At 36.5% G+C, this 16,062-nt stretch overlaps 1 pseudogene; it reads left to right on the top strand.

Moving 5' to 3' along the window:
* Positions 1-10,541: 10,541 nt before the first annotated feature.
* Positions 10,542-15,528, top strand: LOC114719769 (calcium-dependent protein kinase 13-like; annotated as a pseudogene).
* Positions 15,529-16,062: the final 534 nt, after the last annotated feature.

The raw sequence follows: 16,062 nt of genomic DNA, 5'->3' as shown, positions 1-16,062 counted from the left end.
TAATTAGCAAGGATATTTTAGGAATGACAACACTTATTTATTATAAATAACGAACTTAACTTACTTCCTTAATTTCCTCAAATAAGTCAATTGGGTCTTATAATTAGGATCGGAGGAGTATTAGAGTTCAAGGACTTCAACGCTAACGAAATAACGAAAAAGAAAAAAAAATCAATGCTATTGAATAATTTTTTCGATGAAATTTCTCAAAAAAAAAAAAATGAAGTGAGTTCCCCCCCCCCCTTTGAGTTTTGTTTAATGCCTGATACTTTTCATCCAGTTCCCGGAAGAATTATGCTACCAGATTTATTTTTAGAAAATTTTAAATAATATTTTAATAAAACAATAAATATAACACATTTACTATAAATTTGAAGATCAACTCTGCAATGAAAATAAAAATAAATGAAAAATGCAATAAGGACACGCTGTGCTTCCATGATCTGTGACTGTTTTGTGCCAAGATTTATCAGCACATCTTTTGGGCTATACAAATGGCCCAAAAGAAATTTCTCACTACCCCTCATTTAATGGGCTTCTTCTGAGCCCAAGTGTGCACGTATTCAATAAAAGAATAACACATTTCGTGATGGATTTAACAATTCCTTACTATAACGCTTGACAGTATTTCGAGAGATTAGCCTTTCATCATTTGAATAGGAGGATACTCAAAACACCCAAAAAAAAAAAGTTTGGGGTATTATCTAATTCAAAAATTGGATAAGAAAAACGGGGCTTGAGCTTCTTTTTTTTTTTTTGAAAAAATTATTGACAAAAACCTTTAATGAAGAAGTTTTATCATGTGGGATCTTCAGAAGAATGTTTCAGTCATTCAAAGCTTTATTAATTATATAATGTTTGGGTTTTGTTTCATGTAATCTATTAATCTATATCTATATTCCTATTCATTTTCCGATCACGTGTGCGTAATCAGCTCAGTTAGGAACAGACTTTAATGCAACATTACTCATCAAATTATCACGATTCAATAATCCAAGTCAATTACCTTTCAATCATGTTGCTAGTATACGTTCATTCCCTTTTTATGAACCATGGATCTTAGCCCTTTTTTTTTTTTGCATTTATTACCTACTTCTATCCTTTTATTTAAATTTGGTGCGTTTCTTATATTATTACCTGCGGTACTAAATAATGAATATAATATTGTTTATAGTGCAATTTGCACTACAAATTATATTTTATATTTAAAACATTTTCCTTATGCATCTTCTCTCTAACAATTAACAATAAAAAGGGAATATGAAGAATTCTAAAGCCCTTTTTTGTTTTGTTTTTTTGTTTTGGACTGAAGAATTCTAAAGCTTAGTCAGTCATAAACTGTGAAGGCCTTTATTTCCTCATTTTACATGGCTAATTCGGTATAAAATAAGAGCCTATATTTTTTTTTTTTCGTTTTTGCCTTTTGTCTCTATTTATCATATTTAATCAGCAATTCATGGTATATGCACTTCTTCAAATCTTATTTATATTGCAGAACTAGCATTGACTTGTCCGTCCTTTGCACGGATAGAATTTACTTTATTAAAAAATCTTTATCACTTCATAATGTCAACGTAACAATAATAGAATTTGTAAACAAATAATAGTATTGCGATGATTTACTTAAATGTAATCAATAGTTTCTTTTCTTTATAGCAATTCTAACAGATCAATTCAATACAAGTTATATGGATGTGAAAACTACTTTTAGAATAAACCATTTAGTATTACATATCAATATAAAATAGAATGACATGAAGTATTTGATTGAAAGCTTGGCAAATTCAAGTTGAATATCAATGCTAGTTTCTTTTTTCAGCGCGGTTTTATCCACAGGTGAAAAAAAATTCATCTTATTTTTTGCTGGAAGATGATGTAGCCCAGGCCCAGGCCCAATAAGTAGTGTTTTCACTTATTAGAGAATAGGATTAATTTATACACTATATTTCTTGATTATGTTAGGATTTATCTGTTTTTATCCTAAATTTATCTTAGATATAGATTCATCTTAGATTTACCCTAGATAGTCTTATTGGCTTTATATAATGTACCCTTATTCAGTCAATAAAGGACACAGAACTATTTTTTTCGCCCTTATTTGCTTATGGTATTAGAGTGCACGATCATGGGAGAAGGAGTTTGAGTCACAAACACCTGCAACCATGGTTTTAAAAACCAGACCGAATCGATTGGTTCAGGCCGAAAGCCGGTAAACCGGCCACTTGTCTGGTTAGTCGATAGTCTGACTCGATATGACCCGTCGTGAACAGGAAGTAACCCAGATAACCTGCTAGGTTAGGGGGGTTACCAACTTGTTTTTTTTCTTGCCTCCAGATGCTGAGATAGCTATCGTTTTGCTTTGACAAAAATAACACACTTAATCTAGCCTCATACTTCAAGTGTTTTCACGAAGGAAAAGAAGACGAAGATTTTGATAGGAGAAGAATAAAAACAAAAGAGAAAAACAAAATAAAAGAAGGATGAAGGTGAAATAAAAAATGAAAGAAGAGAGAAAAATAAAAGCCATGAAAACCTACCTAATATCGTCGTGCAGATTGTAGAGAGAAAGAGTGCTTGAGAATGAACAATGCAAAGAGACAGAGGAATAAGAGTGAACGGTAGAGAGAGAAGTAGCCACGAATGAACCGAAAAATGAAAAGATATCAGATTCAAAATGTATATTTGTTTCGACACCATTTAATTTCAATCAATGTCTTGCTACACTTACCAAAGCATTTGAGAGGTTCAGAAGAACATGCAGCCAAAAGGCTTAGTTTATACGCTAGCTTCGACCTTTTTTCGATACCTAAACCTACCAACTTTTTGTTATAAAAATTATTAAAAGGATTAGAATTTTGATTAGGTCACAATATTTTTTCACATGTTTATTTTAAATTTTTTTTTTAAACTCTTCATATATTATTTTAATTTTATTATTTGACATTTATGTTTATACTTATATTATTATTATCTACACTGAGTAATATATATTTAAAAATATATCATTTTAATCATGACTAGCCTGACCCTAAGTTGATTCTAGTTTGAACCATTAACCCTTGAATCACACCTTTAACCAGTTTAGTAACCAGTTTGGTTTTTAATACCTTGCCTGTGACAGAGTGCGAACTATCAAGTTGCACAAGCCCACAACTCGCATGTGCAATTTGATGAAAGGGTAATGACCCTAATGGAATTGAATGAATTTCCACCCCTGTTCGGGACATTAAGACGTCTTGGAGGAAATAACTCCTTGGCTTCTTCGGCTCTTATGGCCAAAACAACATCTTAGACTTAGTCATCGTCCTCGTCTATGTCATCAAGATTTATGTCCTCATCTATGGGTTAGAACAGGGGACAGCAATCGAGACTCAACAGATGATGATTGTCCACAAGTTGAAGGGAAGCAACTATCTGCAGTGGTCTCAATGTGTACTTATGTACTTACAAGGCAGGAGAAAGGAAAAATATGTCAATGGGGAAGCTCCACAATCGAGCACCAATGACCCAAGCTATGACACATGGTTCGCTGAGAACAATCTCGTAATGACGTGGCTATGCAACTTTATGACAATGGAGATTAGTGAGGGCTACTTACTTGCTAAGACAGCAAAAGAAATATGGGATGCTGCAAAATAGACATATTCTGCAATGGAAAACACAACTGCCTTATTCCACATCAAGAGACTACTCAGAGAACTAAAACAAGGAAGTATGACTGTTACACAATACTATATTGCCCTCACATGTTAATGGCAACAATTGGACTTGTTTGATGTTCAAGAATGGAGTTGTAGTAGGGATGCTCAACGATATAGACAACTGGTAGAAAAGGAAAGGACCTATGAGTTCTTACTTGGCCTTGTGGAGGTATTTGAGGACATGAGGGGAAGAATAATGGGAATGAAGTTGCTACCTTCATTGTTTGAATCTTTCAACATGGTTAGGTGTGAAGAAAGCAGAAAGCAACTCACACAGAACCTGGCGGCTCCATCTGAAAGTTTTGTACTAATGGTACAAGAAAATCACACACCTGAGCAAAGAGAAAAGAAGAACTCTAAAGGGTGGTGTGATCATTGCAACAAGAATGGTCACACTAAAGACACATGCTAGAAACTATATGGTAGGCTAGCGAACCTAAAACAAAAGTGAAGACCTAAAAGTAAGGGCTACACCATGGTAAGAGATGAAAAGGAGGAGAACGGAGAAAGCCTTAGTCGAGAAGAATTGCAAGTTTAAAGTGCATCCTTGAGAAGAATAATAACTTGTTCTCTACTCTCAAAATCAATATGGTAAAATCAGGTAATTCTATTATAGCCTCAAATGCCATGATAACCCATTGGATCATCGACTCAGGAGCTATCGATCACATGATGAGTAACAAAAAGCTGTTTAAATTTATAAAGTATTGTCATGATGAAACTCTTAAAGTGAAAGTTGCCAATGGAATCTTCTCCAAAGTTTGTGGTGTAGGAACATTGAACTTTCTACTAGCCTTGAATTACAGAATATTTTATTTGTTCTTGAACTCACATGTAATTTGCTATTAGTAAGCAAAATAACTTAGAGCCATGGATGTAGAGTGATTTTTGATGATGTTGGCTATGTTTTTTAGGATTTGACAGCGAAGAGGGCAATTGGCATTGCTAAGGAATGGGACGGACTCTATTATCTAGAAGGGACGAAGAGTGAGAGCAAGGCTTTACTTAGTTTAGATTCTTTAAATAAAGATGTATTGTTGTGGCACTCTAGGTTAGGCCATCCTAATTTTGACCTTATGAAACATTTGTTTCCAGATTTATTAAATAAAAATTATACTCCTTTTCTTTGCGAAACTTGCCAACTTACAAAACAAACAAAAACCTCTTATCCAAAACAATCCTATAAACCAATTGCACCCTTCACTCTCATACATATTGATATTTGGGGACTCGCAAGAATTAAATGGACTTCTAATGCTAGGTGGTTTGATACCTTCATTGATGATCACACACGAGTGACTTGGGTATATCTGATGAAAGAAAAGTCAAAAATATTGAAAACCTTCAAAAGCTTTCACACATTTATAAAAACTCAATTTTAGGTGACAATCAGGGTGTTACGGAGTGATAATGCAAGAGAGTACCTTAGTACACCATTTAAGGAGTTCCTTGACTTGCAAGGAATCCACCATCAAACTTCGTGTATTTATACACTTCAACAAAATGGAATAGTTGAGAGAAAGAATAGACATCTTTTAGAAGTCACTCGATCCATCATGATTGCTAGGAATTAGAGCCGGTAATATGGGCCAACCCGCCGATTATGGGTTGGCCCGTGGCGGGCCTGAAGCTTGGCGGGCTGGGCTTTTTAAGACCGCTTTCTAATGGGCTGGGATTTTGTCAACCCGGCCCGCAAGGGTGGGTTGGCGGGTTAGGCCCGCCAACCCGCCAAATTTTTTTTTTATTTTTTACTTTTTTTTAAATAAAACCTACTCAAAGTCTCAAATTCCTAAATACCTAAAATAAAACATACAAATAGAAATTATCATAAATAAAACATGGAACCCATCCAAAGTTCCAAGTTTTAAGTTTCAAATATATCAAAATATTAAACATATGATTAAATGAACATGATATGTCCTTAATAATTTAACAAACATCTCAAATTAAAATATAAATCCAAATTAACACTACCATAAAGTCACAAACACAATGTCACTACACAAATCACTATCAAGTATCAACTATCAAGTGCTCAATCATCACTCATGAGCCAGGGCAAAGGCGCAAAGCAAAGACAGAGAGCAGAGAGCTTGGGGCTTTGGACTTGGGACTTGGGAGTTGGGACTGGCCGAGGGCGACTGGGAGACTGGGTCTAGGAGAGTTGGGAGTCTGGGAGGAGTGCGACACGCAAGCAAAATGTGAAAATGGGACCGTGTTGGTGTTGCCGTGTTAGACTATTGGACATGGATTGCTCACTGTTGCATTGTGGACTAGGCCAAGAGTGTAGAGACTGAGAGGCAAAGGGAAAAATTTGCCCAAAAAAAATATGGTTAAACGGGTTGGCCCGCCAACCCTGCGGGTTAGCCCGCCGCGGGTTTGGGCTTGGCGGTTATGGGCTCAAAACTTTCATTTTAAAACGGTCCTAATTTTTATCAACCCAACCCGCCACTTGTTGGCGGGTTGGTGGGTTGAGCCCGCGGGCTCAACCCATATTACCGGCTCTACTAGGAATGTCCCAAATTTATTCTGGAAAGAAGTCATTCTTACCTCCACCTATCTCATCAATAGAATGCCCAAAAAAGTCCCAAATTACGAAACACCAGTCCAAAAACTACTAGAAACCTATCCTAGTTCCCTTTTAGTATCAGAGATTCCCTTGAAAGTATTTGGATGCGTAGTATATATACACAAAAATGACGGTGACAAGCTGAATCCACGAGCACTAAAATGTATCTTTCTTGGGTATTCACCTACTCAAAAAGGGTACAAGTGTTATTGTCCAACTACAAAAAAAGTCTACGTCACTAAAGATGCTATGTTCTCTGAAGAAGATGTTTATTATCCTAAATTACCCATTTAGGGAGAGAATTATGATACAGATGAATGGCTAACCTTGGATCCCATAACCCAACCAAAACCAAAACAACCCAATCAATGTCCCTATAATACCTGAACCAACTTTACCAGTTTTAGACGGTCAACCTTCTGAGCCTCCTGACCTTGAATTTTCAACAACAGAACCACAAATAGCAAATAAACAGCACCCAGCCCCCAACCTGAACCTAACAACTTACAAAATAGTGCCTAGGTTGATACAGAAATGAACCATTAGCAGAATAGTGAATCTAATGAGGAAGAAGAGCAAGAGAATGGAGTCCCTCACATTCCAAGGCATAACCAAGACTCTAATTCAATGTCAAACTTTGAGGAACTTGGCTGGCCCATTACTCTTAGAAAAGGGGTAAGATTTTGTACTTAGCATCCAATTAGTAAATTTGTTTCATATGACAAATTATCTCATAGAATGCAGACATTTGCCATGAGTTTATCTAATGAGATCATACCAAAAACATTTCAAGAAGCCATTAGTGATCCTAATTGGAAAAAGGCTATTACTGAAGAATTAGAGGTATTAGAAAGAAACAAAACATGGCGAATTATGGATCTGCCTTCAGGGAAGAAGATAGTAGGTTGTAGATGGGTGTTTACCATCAAGTACAATCCAGATGGGAGCATTAACAAGTACAAGGCAAGGTTTATGGCCTAAGGGTACACACAAACTTATGGAATTGATTATCAAGAAACTTTTACATGAGTAACCAAACTCAACACCATTAAGGTACTTTTGTCAGTAGTAGCAAATCTAGACTAGCCACTTTACCAGCTAGATATAAAAAAATGCCTTCCTAAATGAAGATCTTGAAGAAGAAGTATATATGGATATACTTGCTGGCTTGTGAAACTCTACAGGCACAGCAAAGGCTTGTAAATTACAAAAATTATTGCACGGGTTAAAACAATCCCTTAGAGCTTGGTTTGGGAGATTTTTCAGGACAATAAAGAGAATGGGCTACTCACAAGGACAATCAGATCATACACTATTTATAAGACATAATGGTGGTCGAATAACCATCTTAATAGTGTATGTAGATGATATTGTTATTACTAGAAACGATGAATGTGTCGTGAGGGAACTGAAGAAGTCCTTAGTAGATGAATACGAGATGAAGGACTTGGGACAACTGAGATACTTCCTAGGGATGGAGATTGCGAAAACAAAAAAGGGAATCAATGTCTCTAAGAGGAAGTATACACTTGACTTGCTACGGGAAACTGAGATGCTTGGAGCAAGAGTAGTTGAAACTCCCATGGAGGCTGATTGTAACTTAGAGTACGAAGAGGATGGTATACTAGTTAACACTAGAAGGTACCAAAGGCTAGTAGGCAAACTCATCTACTTAGCCCATACATGCCCAGATATAAGCTTCGCCGTAGGGGTGGTGAGTCAATTCATGAATAAATCTCAAGAATAGCATATGGAAGCAATATACCGGATTCTAAAGTATTTAAAGATGAACCCTAGAAAAGGGTTGTTCTTTGTAAAAAGGAAGTCTAGAGGTATAGAAATTTATACCGATGTGGATCATGGGAGATTAGCTCTCGATCGAAGATCTACCACTGGTTACATTACATTCGTATGGGGAAACTTAGTTACTTGGAGAAGCAAGAAGTAGCCTGTGGTTTCTAGAAGCAGTGTTGAGGCAGAACTAAGGGCCTTAGCCCTTGGAGTCTGTGATAGAATCTAGATAATTAGAGTACTTAAGGAATTGCGGCTTATACACACTACACCTATAAAATTGTGGTGTGGCAGTAAATCAGCTATAGAGATGGCCATAAATCCTGTACACTATGACGGAACCAAGCATGTTGAGATTGACCGACACTTTATTAGAGAAAAAAAATCAAAGGTAGTGTTATTAATCTGTCCTACATGAAAACCAAGAATCAAGTAGCAGATCTGTTTATTAAACCACTGCCAAGAGACTCATTTGAAGGGCTAAGGAGCAAGCTGGAAATGATCAATATCCATTCACCAGCTTGAGGGGGGTGTGTTGGAAGATGATATAGCCTCCGCCTAGGCCCAAGCCCAATAAATAGTGTTTTTACTTATTAGAGAATAGGATTAATTTATACATTATGTATTTCCTGATTATGTTGGATTTACCTATTTTTATCCTATATTTATCTTAGATTTACCCTAGGTAGCCTTCTTGGCTTGATATAATGTACTCTTATTCAGTTAATGAAGGACATAGAACTATTTTTCTGCCCTTATTTACTCATTTTTAAACACAACTAAAACTTTGTTGATTGCTAAAACTATAAAACCATATCATTCACCTTAGTTTTATGGCAAAAAGACTTAGCAAAAGGTAAACCATAGGTCATCCTCCAACCTAAAAAACAAAAACAAGGTAAAGAGACGAAAATGAAATTGCTGCCATTTCTATCCTTTGGTATAGTTGGGAGAAAACAAAATGCTTCAACATCATTAAAACCATGGGATTTGGATTTTGAGTTTGAATAAAGAAAAGATTAAAATCAATAAGTACACTCTTCGGTCACAGAAGTTGGTTTGCGCTCTTCTACTTTTAAGACAGGATTTTAGCATGGAGCTCAACATGTTAAGTGCAAATATTAAATTAAGCCACTACTGTTCATATGAATGAATAGTAATAATAAAGTATACATGTTTAAGTTATATAGATAACATAATAGAAACAAGTCAGAGAGCTAGTGATTTTGTAATTTAGCAACATAGAGACCCTTACAATTAAGAAATCTTGAATTTGGTCTCGCCTATAATCTCATATAATTAATACATATTTTTCTAATTAAAAAAATTATAAAACCATATATCGTAGAAATAACATGACATGCTTTTCTAGCAATTTATGCGCCTCTTCATGTATGAAATTTAAGTATTCTAATTTTTAGTTCTTAGTATAAGAGCTAGGTTGACTAATTGAGTATATCAAAAAAATTAATTAAGTTAATTATTTATAATCAATAGGCATTATTTTTTCTAAAATACCCTTGATAATCATATATATTAGCTATAACTATTATTTGACTAAATATTTCACATATACAATTGCTACATGATTATTTTAAAAAATAGATAAATATGAGAGATAAAATGATCATGTTCTTATATTTAGGGGGTGTTTAGATGAAAACAAAATCATGGTTTTAAAAGTAATCTTACGATATACAAAGTAAATATGTAGAAGAGTTTGTCTCAATTTGCGGAAAAGTAATTTTGAGAAGCACTTTTACAGCTTCTCAAACACTTGACTTACAATCAAATTGAATGTTAAACTAGCTCTTATATTGAGGACATGAGATAGTATTAAATTTTATATTATATATTAATTGATATATTAATACACAAAAAACATATGTATATTATTTCAGCTTTTTTGACAAAATATATATTATGTCAGTTGAATAATATTGATTCACACACATGTAAATACATATGTGCATGTATGCACTCCTTCTCAAAAGAATTTTTTTCTTCCGCCAACTCTACTAAAAACAATTTGTTCATGTGCTATAATAAATCGCAAACATTTGTCTTACTTTTTAGGATAAATAGAACATGTGTCTTACTGCAATGCCTAATAAATAAACATATTTATGGATATAAATCTATAAGGAGTGGTTTGTTAACATTAATACTTTTGCATAAAAAACATTTAAATATTGTAGCATTTATGGCAACAAATAAAATAATAAACTAAATGAATAAAAAAGTATTTTGAAAAAGACGGCTTCTTCTCTGAGTTCGCCCGCCCTTCCTCGTCCGTCCCGTTCCGACCGAGCAGCACAGCCGACAGCCCTCACAGACCGTAAAGAAAGAAGACGATTTAATATATATATATATATATATATAAATGTGTGTGTATCAGAATTACTCATTAAAACTAATTCAGATAATTCAACAAAAACTGAAAAGTGAAATAATAATAATTACCCAAAAGACGAGCTCTTTGCTAAAAGAGCATCCCAGCCGTTACCGTACGCCCTCACTGATTTCACTGTCACCCCTCTTCTTCTCCCTTTCTATCTCTCTCTCTCTAGCTTCGATATCACAGTGCTCACTAGGTACTTTTTCCCTCTCTTACTTAGGGTTAGGGTTTCTGCATTATCATGTGAAATCCTGGATGCTGTAATTTCTCACTGTCTGGGGAGATCAGTGTAACGAGATCGAGCTCTTGGTGGCAGTGGTCGTGTCGGGATGGGGAATTGTTGCAGATCTCCGGCTGCTGTTGCCAGGGAGGATGTCAAATCCAACTTCTCCGGCCACGATCACGGCAAGAGGGACTCCAACGCCGCCAAGAAGAATCGGGTTACGGTTCTTACGGACGTGCCCAAGGAGAACATAGAGGAGAAGTACTTGGTGGATCGGGAGCTCGGTCGGGGTGAGTTTGGTGTGACTTATCTGTGTATTGAGCGGGAAACTAGGGAGCTACTGGCTTGCAAGAGCATTTCCAAGCGGAAACTGAGGACTGCGGTGGACATTGAGGATGTTAGGCGTGAGGTTGCCATTATGAAGCACTTGCCCAAGAGTTCCAGCATTGTGAGCTTGAAGGAAGCGTGTGAGGACGACAATGCCGTGCATTTGGTCATGGAATTGTGCGAGGGTGGTGAGCTGTTTGATCGCATTGTGGCACGTGGCCATTATACTGAACGAGCCGCCGCCGCCGTCACAAGGACGATTGTGGAAGTTGTGCAACTTTGTCACAAACATGGGGTTATTCATAGGGACTTGAAGCCGGAGAATTTTTTGTTCGCCAATAAAAAGAGAATTCACCTTTGAAGGCTATCGATTTCGGCTTGTCTATATTCTTCAAGCCAGGTAATAATTTTAATACAGGAATGTGGTTGCTTATCGTACCTTATGGAAACTTCTATCTCAGGCGTGGGAAGCTAGGATTAATGAATTGTGATAATTTTCATATATCGTGATGCCACCAGTTGTTATTATGGTTCAATTTTGAATTTTGCTAAATAAAACACGCTTGTTTTTTCGTTGTCTTGGACGAGGGGTTGGAAGGTTAGTGGAGAGGATTGGTTGATATTACGACAGTTCCTTGAAGTGCGCCCTGCCATTGTTACGTTATTGATATTTTTGTGTAAAGTTTGTTCTTTTAGACAACTCTGTTTGTGGACTAGTACTCTTTGGGATGCTTATGATCCCTAGCTAGGTTGTAGATGCAGTGAATTTCTTTATCATCTATTAAACCCCCATATGGATGCAGAAAAGTAGACTTGCAATATGCCCCTCATTCGAAGGAAAAAAGTATATTTAAGTGGATGATACTTGTCAAAAGTAGACTGTTGGACACTTGAACCGAAATAGATAATATACTCTTCATGAGTTTTCTGCCTGTGGTCATGAGCTTCCATGTGTAACATATCATTGGCTGCTGAAGTCAGCGGAATGAATTGCAGGGGAATCACGTTATTTCTGTCCGTCGAAGTCATGACCCACTAATGTAAGAATAATTGCTAAACGTTAATGTAGTTGGTAGTTACAGAATGATTGATCATTGATAATGTTATATACAGTAAGTAGCTGCAGAGTGTAGGGTTGCAAGTAGGAAATAATCTAGAAAAACCTAGATAGTATCCATGTGTTGTGCATGACTTCTGAAAGCTTGACTAAAATCTTTTGAACTCTTCTAATTCAAGCCCTTAGTGGACAGACTCAATGGCCATTCTTATGCCTATCAAATATTTTTGCCCTGTCTCAGAGATGAAGCTTGGATCTGGGCAGGCTAATTTGATGTACTCTTTAATTCTTAATCAGCTGGCGAGAATCAAATTCTCCATTCTTCAAAGCACTGCCTAGACTTGTGAGCACCTTCATTTTATATTTCCAAAAATAGAAGAACTGTGCTAATGGAGTCATTACGTAGGTCCATTGTAAAACCAAAATTAGAAATTTAGAGTCAACCTTAGATCTGAATTAGTGCCGATGGTGAAAGAACAGCAAACCCTTGGCTTGTTGTTTACATTCTGTAGGCATGTATGATAATTGGTGCGGGGAACTAGGTTACTGTATATAATTTAAAATAGCAATGTGAACTGTCAAGAGTTCTGAAACTTGGTCACAAAGGATTTCATACCATGTCGACAAAAAACTTGTACTAGAATTCAAGCTTGTGGGAGAAGGGCTATAAAAATATATGATATCATATCTCTGACAGGAGCTATATAGCAATAGTGTTTTTTTTTTTTTTCATGGGGATAACTCAGAAGTACTCAATATGAAAGCAAATGCTATTTTAGTTTCATTTTCTGCTTCGAATGTTCATTTATATAACTATATTTGTGGTTGGAAGTTTTAAGATGCTACAATCACGATTCTATTTTCTTGACGAAGTATGGGTTTTTGTTCTGGTCTTTCTTCTTGATTGTCTTCTTACTCCAAACACATAGCATTAGATTGCATGCTCATATTTTCAGTTGCCCTTGCTTGAAGAATCCACACATGATTCGTATGATGTTATTTGCATGGGTGTTGCTCAAATTTTCAGGTGAGAGATTCTCAGAAATTGTTGGAAGTCCATATTATATGGCTCCAGAGGTGCTCAAGCGGAGCTATGGGCCAGAAATTGATATCTGGAGTGCAGGAGTAATTCTATATATCTTGCTCTGCGGTGTTCCCCCATTTTGGGCAGGTAACTGCATTCCCTCTAGCAGTGCCATCTGCATTGTCATGCATGAATCACCATGTCTGGAATAGTGACATTCATGCATGCTTCTGCTCATTGTATCAACGCTCATGCCCTTATATATCAAAGTTCTAATATGGAATGAGAAAGGTTAAGTTAAATCTTGTATACCAGGGTTTTAGGTGAGAAGGTTTTTATGCTTTTGTTTGGTCCGTATGTGTCTGTGTGTGTATCAGTATCTTATATTCGGTTCAGGTGCAGTTGTTTCCTACTTCTGAACTTTGGTCCCGTATCGCAACTCACAGGAAAACATGTTATTTTACCATGAGGTTAATTATAATGCAGAATCTGAGCAAGGGGTTGCACAGGCGATTCTTCGAGGTCTCATAGATTTCAAACGGGAACCTTGGCCCAGTATTTCAGAGAGTGCCAAAAGTCTTGTTAAGCAAATGTTAGAACCAGATCCCAAGCTTCGACTAACTGCCAAGCAGGTGCTTGGTATGTTTCATTTATTTTGTGCTGAATTTCTTTATCGGAGGGATGCCATTTTTTAATTTTCCCTGTCTTGCATGCTACGTCGTACTTAATAGGTGCTAACTTCTACACCCTTATAATTTTTGCTATATGTTGGGTTCTTCAATTGAATTTACCCCTCACCTTGTTTGTTGTGCAATGTTTACATTCTGTAATGCCCATCAATCAAAATAAGTTATTGGAACTGATATCCACATTATAATTAAAGATGAGATGCATTTGCTATGCAAGTCATCCAATTTGAAGTTGCGCCCTTGCCTGATTGCTTTCTAATTTAGATGATGTTTAGATTAGTTAATCCAACGTGAAGTTCTTTCTCATTCATACATGTTACTCATTATATGCTATTTTTCTGTGTTTGCAGAGCATCCTTGGCTTCAAAATGCTAAGAAGGCTCCTAACGTTCCCCTTGGTGATGTAGTCAAGTCTAGGCTTAAGCAGTTTTCAATGACGAACAGATTCAAAAGAAAAGCCCTGAGGGTTGGTTGCATCTGTTAATATTGAATCTGTGATTTTACTGTAGATTCCCTGCGAGATAGAGCTAAATGTGTACACTTGGAAATAGGTCATTGCTGATTTCTTATCTACTGAAGAAGTTGAAGACATCAAAGAAATTTTCAAGAAGATGGACAGCGACAATGATGGTATCGTTTCTGTTGAAGAACTAAAAGCTGGATTTCAAAATTTTGGATCTCAACTTGCTGAGTCTGAAGTTCAGAGTCTGATTGAAGCTGTATGGTTAACTTCCTCTTCTTATTATACTTTCTTGCTTGAATTACGATATCAAAAGTTACTATATTATTTGATAGTGCACCCTTCATCAAGTAAAAATAGGTTCAAATGCTTTTCAATACAGTATTTTCCATAGCTGGATTTTTTGATTTAACATCTTAATTTGGCATACGGTATTCTAGTTATTAAATCGAACCTTTTTATATTGCCAACAGGTAAATACTAATGGGAAGGGAACACTTGACTATGGAGAATTTGTTGCCGTTGCCCTGCATTTAAAACGGATAGCTAATGATGAGCATCTTCGCAAAGCCTTCTCCTATTTTGACAAAGATGGTAATGGCTATATTGAACCAGATGAGCTGCGGCATGCATTGACAGAAGATGGTGCAAGTGATTGTACAGACGTAGCAAATGATATTTTCCTGGAAGTAGACACAGACAAGGTACATAGTTCATAAAGTTCCCTCTTTCCCCCTTTATTTGATATGAAGATGTATCTTACCCTTTGATATGATTACACAATCGCAGGATGGCCGTATCAGCTATGATGAATTTGTGGCTATGATGAAAACTGGAACAGATTGGAGGAAAGCCTCTAGGCATTATTCACGAGGGAGATTCAACAGCTTGAGCTTGAAGTTGATGAAAGATGGTTCTGTAAACTTAGGCACTGAATAGTGGTCTAGTGTGGGTGTGGCCCCTCTTTCTGAATCTACAATTACAAAGTAGTGTAATATTCCTCGTACATTCTGGACTTGATCTCTTTGTGATTATTATTTGGTTCCCTCGTTTGATGTTTGCCTATTGACGAGGTGCCGTGCGAATCAGGGAAGGAGCTGCATGCACCTACATACAGGCCTTTGTTGCTTCCATGAAGCAAGCTGCCTTGGAGCCATTGGTGTGTGACATGTATGATTCCTTTCTTTTAACCTCTCTCACCCTCTGTTCTGGTTAACAATGTTGAATCAAACTACGTAGTGCTGCCAGAGCATTTTTACCAAAGTAATGCGAATGCCTTGTTTTTTTTATTCTGGACGCTTGAAAATTGGTTCATTCCTTCCCGAGATCTGCTAGCCGCAATTTTCTTTGGTGCTTGTTACAAGTCTTTTAAATGCATGGGATGGGCACTTATTCACAGCACAGGAAGAGTCTGGTTTTAAAAAAAAATAAATTTCCTGTACTTTCTTGTACGTGACGTTACATATGATTAGGTGCGTTTGGGGTTGGGCCATTAATGCTTCAACCACCAGGCCCTGGACTGGGCTCCTTGAAACTAATGGGCTCAAGCAAGTGTACAAGTACTGGTAGCTGGAATGTCTGCTTAATGATCCATGACTATATATGGCGTGTTGCTGGCCCGTGAACATTGATTGTTCACTGTGATTTGTGGGCCATCTTGGAAAATGATGGTAATACTCAATTTGCATGGGTTTTTTTTTTTTTTTGCATTAAGGTTATCAAAATATATCTCAACAATTAAAACATCAACCAGATAAGATGGGTGATGGGATAACCTATATAACATTAATGATTAAACAATATGTTTTATATTTTTTTGGTCG

The sequence above is a fragment of the Neltuma alba genome, unplaced genomic scaffold (genome assembly GCF_004799145.2).
Source record: "Neltuma alba isolate B1F8T4 unplaced genomic scaffold, ASM479914v2 tig00011945_pilon, whole genome shotgun sequence".
Classification (NCBI taxonomy): domain Eukaryota; kingdom Viridiplantae; phylum Streptophyta; class Magnoliopsida; order Fabales; family Fabaceae; genus Neltuma; species Neltuma alba.
The sequence above is the reverse complement of the archived record's forward strand: the minus strand, read 5'-3'. Positions and strand labels throughout refer to the sequence as shown.